The sequence below is a fragment of the Sceloporus undulatus genome, chromosome 2 (genome assembly GCF_019175285.1).
Source record: "Sceloporus undulatus isolate JIND9_A2432 ecotype Alabama chromosome 2, SceUnd_v1.1, whole genome shotgun sequence".
Taxonomy (NCBI): Eukaryota; Metazoa; Chordata; class Lepidosauria; order Squamata; family Phrynosomatidae; genus Sceloporus; species Sceloporus undulatus.
The window spans coordinates 237,957,594-237,980,229 of record NC_056523.1 but is presented as its reverse complement, the minus strand read 5'-3'; the positions used below and the strand labels follow the sequence as shown (position 1 = coordinate 237,980,229).

The 22,636-nt window shown below is 38.5% G+C and overlaps 1 protein-coding gene across 48 annotated transcripts in view; it reads right to left on the bottom strand.

Annotated features, from left to right (window-relative positions):
- The window catches only part of PTPRD (protein tyrosine phosphatase receptor type D), a 1,118,901-nt gene that overhangs the window by 900,577 nt on the left and 195,688 nt on the right, over positions 1-22,636 (bottom strand). For all 48 annotated transcript variants that reach the window (XM_042455420.1, XM_042455423.1, XM_042455433.1 and 45 more), the window contains exon 4: positions 13,888-13,935. The gene's annotated coding sequence lies outside the window, so the exon portion shown is untranslated. The remainder of the gene's footprint in view (positions 1-13,887; positions 13,936-22,636) is intronic.

Sequence of the window (22,636 nt, the reverse complement as noted above, 5' to 3'; positions counted from 1 at the left end):
TTATTGTTTTTACTCTCTTATATATTTCAGGGATGTGGATCTCTTCCGGCAGGCCTTTCCAGACTAGGCCCACCTCTATTTTCCTGTCTCCCCCCCCCCCCCCCCCCCCCCACTTCTCTCCTCTTTTCTCCACCCCACTTTCCATCTTATCTGGATCCTGCTATACATTTCTTTTTTTCTTTTTCTTTTTACAAATCCTCAACTGATTTTAACTGTGATTTTATACTATTGTTTTAATCTCTTTCTGGTTTAATCTCTTTTTAGTATAACTATGTTTTTATACTGGGGGGAGGGATAGGGTTTTTTAGAATTTTAACTGTATCTTGTTTTATTGATGTAATCCACTTGGATCCCAAGTGATTAAGCGGAATATAAATTATTATTATTATTATTATTGTTGTTGTTGTTGTTATTAGAAGGTGGATGTATTTACCTCACTTGAATTAGAGAGAGTTGGATGCTCATTCAGTTTGCACAGCATATATTTCACACTGCAGCACTTGGATATGAAATGGATGGAAAGAACATTTGGAAATATTTAGAAAAAATACTCAAAAATGTGTTTCTTGAGTGTCAGGAAAATATGATGAGGAAAATCCTGGACTGATGAAAGTCCAGTAGTATTTCTGTGCAGATAATGTTGTTTGCTGCACAGAAAATACAATTTTCTATATTAAAGTACCATGTGTGAATTTTGCACATAATGTCCCCAACTGTAACCACATTTTACTTATGTTGTGTATACATGAGCATATTTTCCTTGAATTTCACGAATACCTTTTACTGCTTTGTGCTGGCTGTGTGCCGTAATAAATGTTGTTATTGTTGTTGTTGTTGTTGTTATAATGCCCCCAACAGCAGCATTTTCTGTACAGAAAAAAAAAATCTACACAAAAAATAGTGTGCTGCTTCCTATGTACAAAAAGCTGATTTCTGTGCAAAAAAGTTCAGTTTTCTACAGAATATGTCTCACACTATGAATAGTAGAAAGAATGCTAACATTAACCACCATTTCTTTCAATAAAATAAAGAATGGCATCCCTAATTACATCCTTAATTTGAAAGCACCCACACTTTCACTTCAGAGCCAGCTCCTTCTTCAGACAGACTGAGATGGTTGTCTCAGGCTGCATGTGTGGGTGCCATGAAAAGATAGAAAAGATTTGGTTATTCAATGAGTTCATACTGTATTTTTATTTCCAGAGATGGGGAGAATTGCTTATGTTTTTTTTTACAGTTCTCCCTCAGTATCCATGGGGATCCGTTTCAGAGCTCTCTGCGGATGCTCAAGTCCCATTTTCCACAATGGTGATGCAGCTGCTGGAAACCCACTGTGCTGCTCTCACTATGGTGGGTAGCAGGGGACCTCCTCCTCTTCCTCCTTGCTCCTCTTCCTCCTCCTCTGTCTCTTCCCAGTGCTGTTGCCTCTTCCTCTTCCTCCTCCTCTTTACCCCACTGTCACCGCCTCTGCCTCTTCCTCCTCCCTCTTTCTTTTCCTGCTGCCACTACTGCCTCTTCTTCTTCTTCCTCCTCCCTCTTTCTTTTCCCACCGCCACCACTGCCTCTTCCTCCTCTTCCTCTGTCTCCTCCTCCTGTTGCTCCCACTACTGCTCCCACTACCGCTACCTGCTTCTCCTCCTCCTCCTTCTGTGCCACCCTCTCCCTTATGAGTCTCCTTTTCTCAGATGGCAAGTCTGCTGATACAGAGGGCCCACTGCATTTTATTTTTGCTTACTGGGCAAAATAACCTGCCTAGCTTTTGCTTGTGTTGTTGTTGTGGTCTTCAAGTCATCCTAAAGTGAATGTATCATGGGGTTTTCTTGGCACGATTTGCCATTGCCTTCCTCTAAGGGTGAAATAGTATGATTTGCCCAAGATCATTCAATGAGTTTCTGTGGCTGAACCTAGTCTTATCCTAGTCTGCTGGAATCCTAATCCAACATGAAACCACTGTGCAACATTGCTTCCCTTAGCTTTAAGTATTATGTACCTGAACTGGGCAGTGATGGTGACATTTGCTTCTCTGTTTCAGGCATCAGCAATTCAGTATGCTAGAACATCGTTTTTAGGATAATGATGCAGATGTGTAAATCTCATTGATTAAAAGTAATTTATGCAAAATGAAGAACATACGGCAGAAGCAAAATCTAGCCTACAGGCCTGGGAAAAAATATGACAGCTAGTCAGAAGACTTTCTTCCAATATAATTCTAATAAGCAAAACAAGGTTGTTGTTTTTAAAACAATGATATGTTTGGATTTACAACCAATACGTGTACCATGGCTCCACTGTTTCACCCTTGATTTCTGATTCTGTTTTAGTTGCTCAGGCTGTGTTTCATATGGGGTGAAAATGTCCACTAGCAATTCTAGGAAATTCAGCATGATTAAATAAAGGATTAGGTAGCTACTGAGCCAGGGGGAATGCGCCTTAAATTAGAAAAGAAATGATCCACTTTCTGCTGTTGCTTACAGAGTATGCCCAAGGGTGTCTGCATTTTCTTGATACTAACTGAAGCAAATACTGAACTCTTCATGTGATGAAAAGATGCAAGTCACACATTCATTCAACCATTCCAATTAACCAAAGGATTGACTGGACCCAAACTTCAAAAATGGCCAAGGGCCGATAGATCTCTTATCTCTAAGCTATGTTTTCCTACCTACACTCCTCAAATGGTAGTTGTATACTGGTAAGCATTTTTCTTGTCATGCATTCTAATCCTATAACAGTGATATAGCATAAATAACAATTCTTCTCTTTATCCTGAAGAAGCCCATCACAAAGAACATAATTGATTCTTCTCTCTATAGAGAAATGCTTTCAGAAAATGACAGCAATGCTATAGTTTCACTGGGGTCTTGCTATGTGGTTCACCTCACATAAGAGCTATTCTAGCCACATACTTTTATCTATATAGAAGGAGGATAAAAGTCCCAAATGTGATTTCCAGCTCTTTCCAATGTGCTTGCTCAATCCTTAATGTTCTGCATCACACTTCAGAATGGGACAGTGGACAGCTCAGTTGTTTCCTTCATGAACATACCATGAAATCTAACAATTATAATCCAATTATAGGATAGCAAGGTAGACCATATAACTTCAGTGTGCATGTTGCAAATATGAATTTCCAACTTGCCCATATACTATATACATAGACAAGCCCTCTATTATTTGGTAGAAAGCAGCATGAACAAAACTAATTTGTATGTTGATTTATGACCTACTGTTGTGCACTAATATATTACTTAACAACCTGAAGGTCATCAATTTTGTGGCAGGACAAATGCATACAGTTGTTCTTTGTGGTGCAGAAAATCATTTATATTGAGAGGAGGAAAGTGATTTAGAAGGCAAGGATACTTAGGGGGAAACAGAGCAGTTTCAAGTTCATGGCTGTCACTGCCGATTGGTATCTACTGATAAAAGTGGCAGTGTATTAATAATCTGTCATGTAATGTTGACATAATAGATACTGTATTCCATTCAGATGCACAATGAAATATAATCCATTATATTACTGCACGAATTACAAACATCCTAGTAACAGTCTTTTGCAACTTTAAATGTGCTTTCAAGTTCATTCGTAAATACAGTTCACTGCAGTATCTTCTTATCAGCAAAATCAACAGAACTCTTATCTTGATGATGTACCAGCATACCAACATTTCCCAAATAAGGGGAAAGTTTCAGGCTAGATACAAACGTTGATGCCAGCTGATAAAAAAAGTGTCAGAGAAACTGAGTGATTGTACTTTCCAAAATTAATTATTTTTGACACACCAGGCTCTGAGGGGGAAAAGACACTGCCCTAACAATGTGTATATACACACACTTTATTCCCATGTTGCCTCAGAAAAGATTGCTTTCCTTTGGCAATTTACCATAGTGTTCCTGCTAGATATCAATTGTAAAATTATCTCCAGACCAAATGTAGTGTATGGACAAAACATAAACTATTGATTTAAACAAGGGTCACAACTTTAAACAAGGGCCTGTGCCGGGCATGTTTATGTGAATCTTTTTCATATGGAAAAGATTCTTGACTTTCCAAGGTTCTTGCTCACAAGGAGAGACTCCGTATGAAAAGGAACCTATCCTTTTTAGATGCATCACTTCCCCTGTGACAGAAAGAACAAAGCAGGGGGCCAGAGTCAGGATCTCCCTCTTGAAGAAGATGTGGTAATGCCTGAAGAGGGCTTATGAGATATCAAGATGTGGGCCTTTCCTCAAGCCATCCACCATTCAGATAGTTAACCAGACATGTTTGTTTTTCCCATATAGAATTCTCTGTGCAGTTAGATTAATTCAGAACAAGATGCTTACAACAGTTTGCAGAGCCATGAATGCTGCAGTATTTTCCATTTTAGATCTTATGGCACAGTATCATGGAGTTTTCTCTCTAGAGGCTAGATAACCCAGTTAGAAGTATATGCTTAGTGCTCTGCCTGCCAATATAGATTCAAGTAGATCCCACTGGGAGGGATGGCTTCTGAAATGAAAACTAGGCTAACTTTGGGAGCATACAATACTATTGCTTCTAATTCTCCCTGGATTTGCTGTTATAGCATGAATCCCATTGCTGTATAGAATCTATCGCTGTTGTTTCCTGTTCTTCATATGATGCTAATGCTTCATTTCTGAAAATGAAGATGTCAAGGAACTGGGGGGCTGGTGTGCAAAGTCCTATCTTCTGAATAAGAAATACTGCCCTATTTTAGGATGGTTGCGATCAGTTGGTTAATCTGTGGGTAGTGTTCATTCTGCACCATGTAGACTCTCAAGCATGTTCCCCTCTAGCTAGCCTGCAAATGTGGAAAAGCCAAATCCCAGCAAAAAAAGGATTATGAGAAGAGTAAGCCTGTTGTTACTGAAAATGTGATTCCTAGGCCAGACTAAGGAGATTATCACACTACACTCTTAAAACCTTGCTATTCAACTTTAACTGCTCTAGCTGCGTCCTGTTTTGTTCTGGGATTTGTAGTTTAGGAAGGAGGCATTTAGAATATTCAATCATAGATCTCTTAGGCCCGATTGAACTACAAATCCCAAAATGCAACAAGAGGCAGTCAGAGCAGTTAAAGTGGAATAGCAACGCTTTAAGAATGGTAGTGTGATAATCGCCTGAGTCTGCTTTTGTCACTGAGACTGACAATGAGGTGAGATCAGACTAAGGAATTTCACACAAGACCCATTCTTACCACATTAGTTAAAGAATATGGAGGCATTTCAGTTTTGGAGCAGCCATTATTGCACATCTCCACAATAGTGCAATTAGAGCTGTTTCTGCTATCAGTGGGCCCTTGCGCTTTCTTTTGCACTCCCCCTGAAACCCGCTTCCCTGCCCTATGTCCTTCCCAATGTGTCTTTTGGATTTTATATTATATTAGTTTATTTTTAATACAATTCTGGAGTTATGCTATTGCAGTTTAAATTTTTTTTAAAAGGGAGAAAAACAAGAAAGCAGAAAAAACAAATAAAAGTATGGAAAGAGGGAGGGGGGACAGGTGAAGAGGAGGAGACATTAACATCATATGACTGCTAATATTGGAACTGAAGTAGAATTGACATTTCACACCTGGAGAATAATGGGACTGCAGGGTGATTGGGAGCTTATTAACAGATTTTCTCTGTCAGTGAAAAGGGATGCCCTAACCACCATGCCTGATAGCAAAGCAAGGAAAAGACAAAGACAGTGTTGTGTAATAAGTATTGCCAAAGGTGCTATTCTGTAACTTTTGTCCAAAGCGCACTGCATAAATAATCCAGTTCAAGACCATTTTAACAGCCCTGGCTCAATGCTAGGGAATTCTGGGAACTGTAGTGTTTGCAAGACATTGATCCTACTCTGTCAGAAAGCTCTGGTGCCACAATAAACTACAATTCCTAGGATTCCTTAGCACTGAGCCAGGGCAGTTAAAGCTGTCTCAAATTGGATTATTTTTGCAGTGTGTTTTGGACGTTTAATAGCTATTTTAAAGCCTTGTGTGGTAATCTCTCAACTCTGCCAAAGGAAAGGGGTATGTTATTCTGTCCGGTGTCAGAAATCTACTTAGAATAGTGCTAAAAAGGCTTCATTAGGCACAGCAATACTTTGCAACCCTCTAATTGCCACCATTTTGTCCTACTAACAGGAGGCCCAATTTTACCTGGATACTTGTCATGCCAAAAGGTGAATTATTTCACTTCATTAGTGGAGGGGGTTGGGGTATACTAGTGCTGGTTTTCGTGCTGAACTGGCCATACATCATTTGAACAGTCAAAATGACAGGGGGGAGGGCATTTTATTTGACCAGTGTCTGACAACCCCATGTGAAGTGAAGATGGAAAGAAAATGCAGGTTGAATTAAGAAAATAAAGGCAAGAAATACAAGACAAAGGCCATGTACAGACCAACCTGAAAGGCCAGCTTGGGGGCAGAGTTGGGGTGTAATGTCTGCACGATGCACGCTCTGGCTCTGCCCTCAGGGCAGTGTAACACCGTGCACCAAACCGAATGGCACGTAGCATCAAGGCACTCCCCGGTGCTGCGTCCACACAATGCACTGCTGAAGGAGCACTATAAAGCTGCAGTACCATGGCTATGGCACCCTTTTCGGGCACAAAAAGAGCTGCTTTTTGTGGCTCCCTTTCACACCTTGGAAAGACCAAATTGGGGCTGTGGCATGTGTTTGCTGTGGCCTTAATCTGGTTGTCAAAGTAGTGGCTGGAGGCCACTGCTTTGGACTGCATGCATAGCCCCTGAGAGATTTTCCACCTCTGTTTAGAAACCACAACTCTAGAGACCAGGGTTCGATTCCCTATTCGACCATGGAACCCACTGTTGACCTTTCAGCAAGTCGTGTGCTCTCAGCTGTAGGGGAAGGCAATGACAAACCTTTGCTTGCCAAGATAACCTCATGATAGGTTCACTTTAGGGTCAACATAATTTAGAAGGCACACAACAACAACCCTGAGCAGACTAGATACTAATGGGGTGACAGAGAATGATGATCCAGCATATACTCCTTTGGTATCTCTTGTTCTCCAGAAACCCCATATCTTTTGCAAAACCATGTCACAGTTTTGAGCAACAATCCCCCTCCACCACTGTCCTGCTGAAGTTAGCAAGCTTCTGAATGAGTAAACAGAAAAGTTTGAGTTCAGCTGGATTTGAAATAATTTACGTTTCAGATATTTAATAAGAACATTGGAATTTGGATGAAAGAAATAATTTTACCTTTAGCTTTTAATTTGCATTTTCTATTCAGCTTCCTTTGTAAATGTGAGTCACTCCAGGCTTATGATAAGCAGATATTGACACGGTCTTTGAATATAAAGTAATTGCATAGTAGAATTTCCTTCATTTTTTTGGAAGGTGACAACAACTAAGAATAATTGTACTGAGAGGGATTGCTATGGCATGTCAGGAAATCAATCTGATAATAATTGATAATAAGCTATTGGCAATAGTTATTATTAGAATGTCCAAGACTAATTATTTCTGTATGTCAGAAAAAGCATGATTGTCTCAGATAATAGTGTAAACGGATCAGCTGAGGGAGGGATTATCACCTAAGTTTTACTAAAAGATCAGCCAGGTTTCATAATTTTACACAGAAAACAGAAAGGCTATGCCATGGGTGATTCCCTTTGATATATAACTATATATCTTTATATTTGAGGATATGATCTAGCCTTTCCAAGTCCTAGTTTTCTCCTAATCCTCATTTTGATTTATGCCTGAGTCAAGGTATAGAACATCTCTTTCAGTGTCTTCAGCCTTTTAAAGTTATGTATCCGAAATTGTTTATGTTCATTAAACTCTTTCAAATTTCACACTTCCTTCCTCTGAGTCTACTCCTGCTTTCCATTACATGTAAATTATATGCATAAAAGTGAAACTGATATAGTGATAAAATGCAGATTTCTCTGAGTCCCTTGTCAACAGGAAATTAATATGTTGCTTCACATTTTGTTCTGAAAGTGGCCTCTTGTCCACAGTACAGGACAATCTGTATTTTGGAATAATCCACATTTTTAATTATCCATTTAATAAAATGCTTTGCTGCAATCTGTAAAGAAAAGGATGATTTTCTTCTGAAATTATTTAGTGCATTCCAATAGTCAGTGTACTTTGCAATATGATCTCTAGTGTTTCTTAATTTCTGAACCCAGCTTGGATATCTGCAATACCTTGCTCCATATACAGTAAAAGCCCTGGTTGTAAAATCTTGAGTATCACTTTGCTTACATAGATTAATGCTATGGTCCTGTGGTTACTGCAATCTATGGTGTCCCCTTTTGGGATACTTGAATGTTTATTGAGCATTTCTAATCTGTGGATCATTTTGTGTTTCTATAAATTAGTCACTGTAGTCCTTGTGCTGGTAACATCTTAGTTAGATACTACAATGCACTTTATGTGGGACTGTTTGCACGTGAGTCCTGCTGTGCCACCCATAGCACAAGTTGCTCCTTCTGAGGCCAGAAGTGCAAATGGTACAGCAGGACACACATGTGAACAGTCACCCAACGTTGCTTCGCAGTGCCCAGGTAATGTAGGGGGATGTCAGACCAGCGACAGGGCTACAATATTCCAGTTTACTCTTGGAATATTCTGGCCCATGTAGACACAACCAATCTAATCCAAGGCTATCAAATGCTCTATTTTTAATTCACTTTTCTAAAAGCTGTTTACCCCATAAAGAAATGTCTTACCTGTAAACAAAACTTTCTTGTCTTGACATAAAGAGCAAAGAGGTAAGAGTGGCTCCACACCACATCAGTCCCTCCACACCACATCAGTAAACATTATTCCTGCAAAACATAGCTAATATTTTGTTTGTTCATTTCATTTCATATGGAAGTAACTAATTGTAAATCTCTCTTTGTTTGGCTCCTAAATTTATGTATTGGATTGGAAACTGGAGCTAACATCCTTAATTGGTAGTTGACTTCAGCTGTGAGCTGGTCACATTAATCTGGTTGATAAGACCTCATTTCAGAGCTTCCTTGGCTGCATCTGCACTGCAGAAATAATCCATCTTGACCCCACTTTAACCACCATGGCTCAATGCTATGGAATTCTGGAACTGTGGTTTATTGGGGGCATTAGAGCATTGAATTTCATTACATAGCATTGAGTCATGACAGTTAAAGTGGTGTCAAACTGGATTATTTTTGCAGTGCAGATGCAGCCAAGGAAGCTCTGAAATGAGGTCTTCCATTTCAATAAATGGATAAGCCTAGATTCTTGTGTTTTCAAGGTGTTTTCAAGAACTTCTTTTTCCAAATAAAATATAACGCTTATGTAACCAAGATATTGGGGATCTGTCAGGCTACATAAGACCCAGCTAAACATTTCCCATCAGATATAGATGAGACATATGGCACTTATTTCACTAACTTCAGTCTCTCCAACCAATTTTGAATAGTTTCAATTCTTTTTTTCTGCTAGTTTTATGTAGAATATACCTAAGTAATAATGCAATGGTTCCACTTTTACATGAGAGGAAAGAGGTGATGATTCAGAATGGGTTGTCTTGGGGGAAAGGAATATAATCATGTTGACATCATTCAGAAGATGTTCTTGAGGAAGGGCAGCTTTTACAAAGAAGAATGCTGCCCACATCCCAGTTTGATTCAGATACATTTCACTCTAAGAAAGTGACAAGGTGACTCCCCAGCCCTGCTCTTTCAACTTCTTCTGAGTCATTCCTTCTAAGCAGCATCATTACAAGATGGGGCAACCTTTTTACTTACACCCCCTGCTAGGTATGACACCCAAAAAGTGCACGATCTTCTCTCACTACTGCAAACCCTGCTGTTATGAGTGGGAGGAATCTGGAAGCTGTAAGATACAGAAAGAAGGGGAAAGGGTGAATTATGCAGCTTGGAATGGACTGGAAGAACCAAGGAGGTGGCCACCCCATCACTGACAATATGCCTGTCTCGAGGCATTCTCCCACTCAATCCTTCTAAAGAGAATTACATAGAATGGTAACAAATAGCAGACTGAAGTACAGAAGAACTGAACCGAAATACTGTTTTCGCTCTGACATGCCTAATGTCAGAAACTTCCCTGATTAGTTTAAGCACTGATATAATAATTTCACATTGAAGCATAAATCAATGGTTAATAGAAGTAAGAGTAGGTGTACACTATGCAGAGCCATTTAGTCAAAAACTGTTTGGTTTCTGCGCAACTAAATATGATGTGTACAAGATGTTTGGAAATTACTTGTCTAGTTTTCAAATCAGTGAGACAGATATGAGATGCAATGATCTAGATGTTTATTTGGAAAACAAAACCTAATTAAATGGCAAACTTACATTTGCATTGCACGAATTATAGTATAGTATGTTTTACAGCTGCATGTACCAGCCACTGTGGAGCATTTGGGGGATACAAATGGGGGAATAGGTGGGAGGATATTTGTTGATGTTTTCTGCCTTCAAAACAACACTTCCAACTTATGGTGACCCTAAGGGGAACCTATCACAGAGGTTTCTGGGACTGAGAGTGTGTGACTCTTCCAAAGTCACCCAGTGGGTTTCCATGGCCAAATGGGGAATATAACCATGAGAGGATATACAATGTGTTAAAAAGCTAGCAAATCAGAATTCCCAACTTCCTCACACATTTATAGATTTTCTAAGCACATGACGTATGATTAAGTTTATGGAACAACATTCAGAGTGTTCATAGTAATTCAAGGGTCCAGTTTTAGGCACATTTATTTCCTCTTATGAAATTTGGTTCTAACTGTATCCAGCAGGAGGCTCCAATAACAAATAACAGTAAGAGGAATAGACACAAGGATATACTGAATGTGATATACAAAACACAAAAAGCTCTCATTAGAAACCTATGAAAGATCCAGTGTGTTATAGATGTTGATGTGATAGATTGAGGCCTGGGAGACTCTAATATCTTCTGAGCCATGTTTACCCACCTAGCAGGGGTCTTGTGAGGATAAAGTGGGAAGGGGGAACATCAATGAACTCCAATATGTTCAACGGAAGAAATTCAAACTACTAACTAATTATACATATCCAACTACATATAGTTGATTTATCCCCTATTTTCATCAGTTATTTAAATGCAACCATTTTTTAAAATAAATTATAGAAAATATAACACATATTTCAATTGCTAAGTCTGGAATATTTATCATCAGCTGCCTGCTGGTCTATAATGACCAACCATACACTGTTTTTATTGAATAGCTGAAAAGTACTTAAACTTGCTGGAGAAATGGTACCTGTAAGACTTTTCTATATTTTTGCCAGGTTATACAAAGAACTTCTTGGTGCTCTTTTGAATTTAAATGTTGGAGCTGTCTTTTGCTTCATAGACTCATCATTTATCCTGTCCTAGAAGAAGCTAATCTTTCTGACATTATCAAGTACTTCCATTTAAAGTTTATATAATTGAATTAGATTTGTTCCATTTAAACATCTTTTTCCCCTTCCTAGACTACATAAAATTAAAGTTTTGAAACCTTTTCATTTCAGCTGTATCCTATAATCTAGGAATTAACCTAATGCAGTCATTCTATGCACCATTTTATTATAAAGAGAGAAATTTGAGTTCTAAAATAGTGAAACAGGAGAATGCCAAGTTCATCTGCCTTTTTAAAAAGCAGAATTTCTTTGTCATCCTGTACTTTTGAAAGCATATAGCACAGTAATAATGACAGAGACAACACAACTGGAGATGCTAAATCATTCCAGAATCATTAGTTCCTTCAGCAAACAATACTATTTTGTATAACCTTCACTGAATTTCCTTGGAGATGAGTGCAACTTTCATCCCCACTCAAAAATTCCCAAAATTGTTTTTTGCTATTAAGCTTTCTTTGCTTCCAATATATAATTCAGATTCATTCTATCCACAAAACTGGCATAACCTGTGACAATTTATCAGCCTGTTTATATTGTTTGTGAAACTGCAATGTCCACGTAATCCATTAAGTCAACCATCTGTGACTATTCTTTTCTCCTCTGATAGGGCAATGTTTCCCAAATCTGGGTCCCCATATGTTACTGGACTTCAGTTTCCAGAAAACCCAGGAAAAAATGGGGAGATTCAGGAAACTGTAATCCAGCAACATCTGGAGACCCCAGTTTGGAACTGCTGACAAAGATAGGAGGCAATAAAAACCACTCCAAGCCAGGACCGCTCCAGACACATATGATCATTGGGCAAATTCTATGATCCATGGGTAGGGTGGCAAACATGAATACAAGACAGCTAGGCAGACATATTGGAGTAGTCTCTACAGATCTGAACTCTCTTGCACACACACTTCTCATGTAATATCCAACTAACCCTCTTTAAGTCCTTCCACAGTATGTCTCCACACAGTGACCTAACAATAAGCTCTCCACCCTAACATTCAGAAAAAATGATATTTCAACAGAAAGCAAGATCTACAAGTTCAACATCACGAGGACAATGTTTTTTAGACATACGTCACATGTTTGTAGAAACCCCTTAGTTTCCCCAGCCGCTTTCATAAATATTTATCTTATGCTACTCAAACGTATAGCACTAAAGAGTTTCTGTTGCTTTTTCCAGGGAATAGGAGTGGTTAGGCACGTCACTTTTTCCTAGAATATATTTGATACTGCAGTTTTCACACAGTCTACAAAACCTCAAAACAGAGCTGACAGGTTGGTTCCTCTGGGCTTGGGTTTCTGCTCTTCAGGGGGGTTGTTGTCTGCCCAAATGTGCTGTGTATGACAGCTAATTTGTGTAATACAAATGATGCTACCTTATAAGCTTTATCTCAGTGGAATGCTAACTAGAGCATCTCTTTGTATAAACAAGCACTTGAGTTTATTACCCGTAATCCTACAGAACAATTTAAAACCCTACAGTACATTTTGAAAACAACACTAAAGTTGTCAGTCCAGCTTTAACAGTTACTTCATTTACTTTAAAACTTCAGTAGACTGGATCCCTACATACAATTATTGTATGTTCCACTGAATTTAGTATGACGTACTTCTATGCAAACATTTTTTGTATCTTATGGAATAAGTAAGTTGTTAAAAAAAATCCAGCAGTTGTCCCAACAAGATTGACATAATTTTGATTCATTGAAATGGCTGCACAACTTCATTTCCTGGAGGTATGACATTATAATAATAATAATAATAAATAATAAAAACTTTATTTGTATACCGCCCTTCTAAAAACCAGGGCGGTGAACAACAATTCAGAACAATATAACATCAGGTCATACAAAAATTATAGTTTGGTTATTAAAACCATTTTGGAAGCAACAGAGGTGACAACACAAATAATGCTTTCTCCTTCTGGTAGCCTCTAAATATATTTTCATGAAATATATCTTCATAAAATCTCTTTTGATGAGGCTTCCAGTTTCTACAAATTATATTTACTTCAACGATGGCATCTGCTATTTTTATAATGAACTATATCTCAATTGTGTTTTAAAATCCACTCTGAAATGTTATCCGTTCCAAAACAATAGGACTAGAAACTCCGAAAAGAGTATCACTTGGTTTTAAAATGATTACTTCACAATAATGAACAAGATTTGACTTAACACAGTCAAGTTTTTTAAAACAACCATGTAGGTTACCACAAAATACAGGCTATGAAAAACATTTATCAATAAAAGAAGGGTAGCAGGTAGAATTACTAGGGAAACATAACGTTGCAATAATACTATATAGAAATGTGGGTGATTTTTCTTCTTCTTAGAGTAAACCATCTGCCTTCAAAAATGCCACCTCTTCCCCAGTACCCCAAAAATATGTTCAGAAAGCAAAACATGTCTATTCTCAGTCACTGAGCAATGAACCAAATCCACAGGAATATGGTTTCTAAACATACTAATTGCATCACAGCAAAAATGTAGCACATCTTACCCTGAGTGTGTAGATTTTGATTCGGTCCTGAATTCTCCACCCTGAGACCTGAAATAAATAATAATAATTTAAAAAACCCAGAAAATATTTGTCAGTGTGACACAGAAATTTGAAGAAAATGCTGAAGTAGCACAAAACTGAAAAAGTCAACCTAAGACAGCAGTTACAGTAACAGGTTTGTGTGTGCTTATTTAAAATATTTTCCTCACATTTTAATCACAGGAATTTTCAAGGAAGCAAATATAAAGTGATAGTAAATGTTTTAAACATCACCAATTAGTATCCAATTCGAAAAATTACAGAAACAGTTGATTTAAGTCTTAAAGAAAAACATGGTTCGTCCAGATTAGTAATTGATAGTGGTTTGTGCCACACCGCTTAATGCTGCATATTGCTTATTGGTTGGTTTTTCTGTTTCCTTGACCAAACAGTGAAACACTTATATGAAATTCATTTGTGAATATGTTTGTCTTGTGGGTTGTCATGGTTTTCAAAGTATAAGTGACTGGTCTACTTGCTTTCTTCTCATTTTGCCCAAATAGATGTCCTGTGTGAAAAACTGTCTTAGCAGTTTTATAATTATTATTTTTTTTAAGAAGGAAAGTGCCAAGGAAATTGAGTGAAAGAAAGTCACCCCCTTGATTTTTTCATCCTTTCTTCACAATACTTCCACTCTCTCAGCTACCTTTCTCCAGGGCCAAAATATTGAAAGGGTATGAACTGCAAAATAATAACTTTTGAAGCCAGCCCTGCCACTAACCACTGCCCTGGGTGGATGAGGCCTTTATCATCCATGCCTTTCACTCATTTCAGTGCTCTTGTTGTGAAAAGAAGGATCAGATATTTAGGAATATACAGAGTTGGAAGCTGAGGGGAAATCAGTAATAACCACCCCTTCCTTTTCCCAATGAAAAGGTGTTTATGATGCCAATCCCTTTCCCCATCCCATGTCTGTGGACTAGCAAGAGTTATAATGGTGGCAGCACAAACACCTTTCCAGTGAGGTAAAAGTGGGGTGGCAGGCAGTCCTGAAAACCCAACTTATCCTAGCATCAAGTTCCATAGGGGAAAAATATATTGCTGATGGTAGCTCACATTAGGTCACAAAATTCCAGAGGATATCGCTGTAGAACAGCTTGGATTTCAAGTCTCTGTGAACTAGGGATGTAAAGAATACCGAATAATATTCACATTCTCAGTGAAATAAAAGATATCTTCACACTTGAATCACTCTATCAAGAAAAAGGGGAATATTTGCAATATTCTTTGCCACTGCAGACTTAATTGGGGAAATTTTCTTTGTGCAAAAATGAATGATTTTTATGCCTAGCAAACATGTGGGGCACAAAATGTATTTTCTGCACAAAAAAAATACTGAATAAAGAAACAGTGTATACAACAATATTGTTTTTTTGCACAGAAAAGACATTTTTTCCAAGTAATGCTTGAAAATTGTTCAGAAACCCTCATACCCAGCAAGGAAAGAAACACTGAAATGTTTATACCTGGGGGGTATGAAATAAATGAAGGTGCACATCTCTACTATGCTAGAGGACAGTCAACTGTGGCCTTCTGGAATTGCAATAATATAGTTATTTCCCCCTCATTTTTCAATTGCTGATGCTGCATTGGACACACCAGTTCTAGAAGAATGTGTTTATAGCTCCTATACCTTTTTTGAATAAAGAACCCAGATCTCTTATTCTTCTATCTATTTATCCATTTATTAATTTCAATGTATTAGTAAGCCCTATTTGCATTTGTGGTATTATTTAGGTCCACGTCTCACCTTTTTCAGCTTCATTTTGGTATACATGACCTTGTGTGTTGTTTACTGACTGAGTCAAGGTTTCTGTAGATTCGTGGTAATTTCCTGACTTTCTCATTATCGCTACAATTCTTGTAGGGACAGTGGACGCAACTGGGCTGAATGCCCTGAATCCTAGCTGTGGCCGATGCAAATTATTAATGTGCTCTGGACAAGTCTCCAAGCAATCTCAAGCATTAGAATTTCTGAAACAAGCCAGTACTGATTCTTCTGTGATTCTCTTGCCTAGTTGCCTTCTAATTAAGAAGTAACTGATAAGGATGATTGTTTATTAACAAGGTTGTGGCAGTTTCCAGCTAATTTCTCAGTGGCCTTTCAGAAACAAAAAAATACAAGCGTAGCAAACAAACAAGCAAACTGCTGATTACAATTATGGCTCCTGGAATAGAACAGTGTCACCACTTGCTTCCCAGTGGTAGCAAAATAGCAAAATTCTCAAGTTACTTTTTTCACTCCTATCGTGTTCAGTATTTCTACTCTTTCCCCAGTTCATCATAATCAAAGCGTTGGGAAAGGTTATTTGGGAGGGGGGATTCCATGTCCCATAATCCACTGGCCATGTTGTGTTGAGGATTGTGGGAATTGTAGTTGAAAAGTATTTTTTTCCAAGCTCTGTCTTTATAATATGAATTGACCACCTCTCTCTCTCTCAACAACCAGTTTTGTGTAAAGCCCTTCTGTTTTCAATCTTGACCTTTCGTTCTTTCTGGAGTATCCATATTACAAAATACATTTTTGAGAGATGATGCCAATCCTCTTTGAGAGATGTCACACTCCCTACATTTCATCTCCTCTAACTTCCTACCTTTGCTTAACAACTATTTCATATTCATCTTTTGCATTGGCTTACTTAGGTCCAAAACACATTACAGAAATAATACCACTAAAGACTGCTTTAACTGCCCTGGCTCAATGCTGAGGAATTCTGTGAACTGTAGTTTTGTGAGGCATTTAGCCTTCTCTGTCACGGAGCTCTGATGCCACAATAAACTATAATTCCCAGGATTCCCTAGCACTGAATCAGAGCACTTAAAGAAGTCTCCAACTGTATTATTTCTGCAGTGTGTTTTGGATCTTAGTCTAGTATTCTACACGATATTCTGCCATTTTAAATATCCCCCACCTCACATCTTCGCTTTAATTTTTTTTGAAGTCCTAAAATCAGTCTACCTTTATTATAATCAAAAGACAGAGTGTCAGAGACTAGAATGTTAGGCTTCAAAATTACATTGATAACCATGTCAGCAATAATAAACACACTAAAGAATTACAAAGGGATTAATTGCAGCCCACCCCAAATAATAATTAACAATGTTGAACTCCATACAATGATATGAAATAAAAATCAGAGTAACAATAATGAAGGAGACTGTAAGGGAGTCACAATACCTCCTATAAAATACCAACATCACCCTTACAGGCAAAAGCACCTGACAGCCTGAAAGTCTCATGCTTCCTTCTCAAGCACACAAATCTCTTTCCCACACTCCAATTACATTCTTCCATTCTAGGCCAGAAATCTTGTTTTTTCTTCTTTTCCATTCTTTTTCACATGTTCCTTGATCCCAGCTCTTCTACTAATTCCCTGCCCTTTCTCTTGCTCCTGTGTTCCAGATGTTCTCTGTGCCCCTTGTCTTCTTCTCAAAGAAAGCCATTACAGAACAGGCCCACCTAGATCCAAAACATACTGTAGAAATAATTCAGTTTGATTATAATCCAGGGTGCTTTAACTGCCCTGGCTAGGGAATCCTGGGAACTGTAGTTTATCATGGCACCAGAGCTCTCTGACAGAACTACAGTTCCCAGCATTCCCTAGGATTGAGTCAGGACAGTTAAAGCAGTCTCAAACTGGATTATTTCTGCAGTGTATTTTGGACCCTAGAAACAGAGTCATATACTGTAAATTTGGGGGAGGTACCCAACCTAACAAATTATAATTACATATCATTAATTTCACAATGAGATTAATCTGAATGTTAGTTTGGACATCTATTGATATGTGCCATGAAATTTTCCATATTATGGAAAGTCTAACAAATTAAAAATGTAGCAACTTAATTAACTATGTGTTTCCAAATACTGGGGATATCCATATTTTATCAATACTGCTAGTAGTAAAAGTGCTCCTAATATTACTAGAACTTTCTTCTTTCATATTAAATCCTTCAAGATTATGTCAGAACTTTAAAACAAACAAAAGTGGTAATGAATTTATTCAAGGAATAAATCAGTAGAGCAATCACTCTGGTGGAAAAATACACAGACATACACATATGCCATCAAGGCTACATGACAAATGAAATAATGCTGCGGTGTAAAGTACTATTGCTTCCTGAGGCATTGGAATTTAAATGTATATTTCTTGGAAGTCTTCAAGAAAATACTAGCTAAGTAGATAAATGCAACAAATGATCTATATAGTGGCTCTGAAAAAACCAGAAGTCAAAAACACAGGTGCAAAATGAGAGAGCAATCATTTCTAGCAAGCACTGAAGAACTGACAAGATATGTCAATTTTATGGCACAACCTGATGTATCCCTTCTGAGCTCTTGCTGTTTGCTTGGTTGTAAGAGGAAACATTTCTTCTGTCAATTTGGTTTCTAGAAGTGTCTTTTCCAGTGAGGGAAAAACACACTTGTCTTATGAAAATCAATTTGCAATGAACTTTGAAACAAGGATTAAAACAGCTGGAAACTATATTACAGTCAATACAATTCTGTTAACCTTCAAAATACTATACTGCTCATTTCGGAACTAGGAATGGACACATACACACACCCTCATACCTAGGAAATACTACTACTAGTGGTACAGTCAGCCTGCCTTATCCACAGATTTTTTTTAATCCACGGATACAAGCATCCACTGCTTGAAAATATTCCGAAAACATATAAAAAAAACCCCTTGATTTTCCATTTTATATAAGGGATACCATTTTACTGTACCGCTGTATTTAATGGTACTTGAGCATCCATGGATTTTGTTATCCACGGGGGACCCTGGAACCAAACCCCAGCGGACACCAAGAGCCCACTGTACTATGACTTCCTACTCAAATGCATTCTTTGTAACTGGCCAAGTTTCGCTGGTCATTTCATTAAATATGATTTCAACAATATGCTGAAGTCCTGTTGGTTTATTAAGAAACTTGATTGGTTTGAGTTGCTAACATACATGAAAGGTTGGCAGGCAAACCATTTTGTAATAAGTGAAGAGCCACAGACTTTATCTCTGCCTAATGTTCAGTATTTCGACTTGCCAATTTCAAACATTTCCAAACAGTGTTCACTGTTATGTGAGGTTTAGTAATCCCATTACTGAACAAAAATATGCCTCTAGTACAGCAAGTTTAATGATCTGCATGTTGCAACACACTACTGTATATAATGCACATGTGATAGGTTAAAGTTTTGCTCATTTTATGTAGAATTAAAAATGTCTAAAAGCTTTTGCACAACAGCAAAGGAAATAAAATAAAACTAGGCTAGGAAGAAAATAAATATCTCAAGTTTTAGCTCTGAAATACGTGAACTTTAAAATGTATGATATGAATATATAGCATGCATCACAATTTCATAAACAAAAATAGGTACTCTTGTTTGTCAGTGAGGATGTGATCTTGTAAATACAGATCCACAGAATTTCTTATTACCTCTTTAATATACTTCTGTACTTCTCAGTAACCAAAGCATTGTGGTCACTGCACACAATAAAGTTCAAAATCATACAGAAGTGTATATGGTTTCCTGGTAACAGACTTAAATATGAAGTGAAATTTTAAAAAGCCAAAAAGGGAAATAATATTTCTTTAAATGATATACCATTTCCATGGGGGGGGGGGGGTCATTCTATCAGAAGGTTTTTCCATTAAAAGAGAATCCCATAATCTACACCACCAAACCTCCAGGTTTAATTGGAATAGAATCATAGAATCATAGAATAGAATAGACATAGGCCCGTTACAAACGGGCATAAAAGTACGTCCTGGGGACATACTAGGGTTAGAAAGGGGCATCACTTCCTGACGCCCCTAACCCTAGTACGGACCCAGTCCGTACAAAATGGTGGTGCCCGTTCCTCACGGGGGCCGCCATTACGACGTCACAAATGCGCCGCCTCCAAACGAGGTGATGCGGACGTGACATCGTCGTGCCGCGCAAGGGCGCCTTCTGAGGTTTGCGTTGCTGGCGCAGCCTTTAGACGGCTGAGCCAGCGGCCCCTTTCTCCTCCTCCCCACTGTCACTTGAAGCCCCAAGGACACCCCTTTCCAGGCCGTGGGGAAGCGGCCCTTTGCTGCTTCCCCGCAGTCTGGAAAGCGGCGGATCTGGGCCTCGGAGGCTGCCGTTGTGGCAGCTGAGGCCCCGATACAGCAGGGAAAGGGCCGCTTTCAGGCTGCCCCAAACGGGCGGTCTGTAACGCGCCATAGATTTTTAAAAATAATCTGGACTTTAACCATGTAATTTTCAATGTCTTCCCCCCGGATGCATTGGAATAATTTTGTTGATTATATGTTCCAAATAGTGTTGTTATGCCCAATTGGCAATGTTGATAATAACATTAATAAAAAAGAACTGTGTCATTACAAAATAAAAACATATTCTATATAATTACTTATACTGCTTATTTATGTCCATACAAACTAAAAGACACTGTGTTTTGAATAACCTGTCTTGAAAATTCAAGCTATTTCTTCCAGTAACTAGATGCCTTCTTCACCATGTTCATAAACTTCATCAATTTCTTTGCTCAGCAGCCTTTATCGAGCATTTTATTTAAGCATCCTTGATTCTTTACTGCATTCATTCAATTATTCCATAGGGTACAGGAAGGGCATTAGTTCTATTAGACTGCATTCTGGAACCTCCTCCAGGTAATGGAGCCTAAAAATTAGGAATTATGATGACTGTTAATTTTTTAATAAACATAACCGTATTTCTGAAGTAGCTTTATATTCTTAGTGTATTTAAAAATTAAGTTCAGATTCCAGACCAAAGAAGGGACAAATAAGTGCTGTTTGCAAGGCATTTTCTTTCAAATTGAGGTCTGCATTTTGAAAACATTATATTTTGGTTCACAGGGAGGAAAAATACACTATATTATAAGGCCTTGATATAAACAGTAATCTCTATTCCAGTTCAACATTAGGAGGAACTTCCTGACAGTAAGAGCAGTTTGACAGGGCAACAAACTCCCTCGGAGTGTGGAGTCTCATTCCTTGGAGGTCTTAAACAGAGGCTGGATGGCCATCTGTTGGGGATGCTTTGATTCAGATTTCCTGCATGGCAGAATGAGGTTGGACTGGATGGCCCTTGCGGTCTCATCCAACTCTATGATTCTATGATTCTATAGTATGATCCATACAATATTTGGTCTGGGCAGAGGAGGAAGTATTATGCATAAATATGGCACAAATATGCAACATAACCAAATTTACATTTCAAAAGGACATATACATCATTTATATAAATGACTGCAGGTTTTTATTTTAGTTGCATACATCTTCATTTGCTCCCTAAATCGGGTATAAAGAGAGGACAACAAATATGAGTTTAAACATGGGCTTAATTTTATTTATGTTAACATGGAAAGCAGTTAGCTATGCTAACATTAAGCATTGTGGGAATTTGTGGATGAGATACCCACACGCAAAGGTGTCTGTGAAACTATGGCCCAAAACAGACAGGCAGACAAGGGCAGCTTCCAGCCACTCCTGAGGCATAGCACTTACACAGTGCATGCCCCTGCAGCACCTGGAAGTTGCTCCAGGGCCACCTAAGGCAACTCAAATCCAGCCCCCAAAGGAGAGGATCTTTTCCACTCCTATTTGGGGCCACAATGTGTGTTTGCCATGGATCTGTAGTGACTGGGCTCGGAGCAGCTTCTGGCTGCTCCTTCCTGGCCACCTACTGTCTTGCTACAACTGAATCCTCCAGTTTTGTACACAAAGGAAAGGTCTTGAATTCACCTGTCAGTCCTTCTAAGAGTTCCTTAAGATTCCTTTGATGGATTGCTATGACACGCTTAGGTGGACAAATCTATCATCGCATTATCGCTCAAACTTGTCTGTTAGAAAGTCTGAATTTGCAGTCACCTAGACTACACTGTGCCACATAATGCTAAATGAAAATTGACTCAGGAAAACTTCAGAGATATAAAATAATTCAACAAACACAAGTCCAATTGGCCAAATTTAAAATAATAAAAATAGCTCAAGTCAAATTAACTTGTTTAAAACAGCCAGCTTACCCATAAAATAAGAGGAAAGCCAATCACCCAATGGCACGGCATGCACAGAGTGAAATAGGAGGTTATCCTCAGCTAATTCTGATAGCCCCCTCCAATTCCTACATTAGCCCAAATATAGTAACTGGATAAACCTAGGCTCAAATCTTAACAAATGCTGCAGAAAATGGCAGATGGAGACAATAGACAGGAATAGTTGTTGCAGAGATCACTCCATGCACAACAACCAGTTCATTGGCTGACTTCCCCAATTACATTCACTCCCTACAGCTGACAGGATAATGAAGAGGGTGATCAAATGGGTAAAAGTATTAGCAGCACAGAACAAGAACAATTACCAAGGCTAGAAAAGATGGGGAAATAGTGGGGAGCAACACAACCATGCAGCAAATGGAGGAGAGTGATATCTAACAACACAGAAGATGTCAGCTCACACAAGTGACGCCTGAAGGAAAATCAGTAGTAGAATGAACACAACCAAGCCAATGGGATAAGAAAAAAGGAGGAGATGGTGTCCAAATAAATAGAGAAGCACTACACCACACCACTGGTAGACTATAAAACATCCCCCCCCTTCTTATTGACTGTCCCTTTCTAAAGTGAGGGGAAAAAAAGCAACCAATTATCTTCATTCCCTCTCCATAAGGAGGAAAGGTGTCACAGAAGTGCCCCCAACC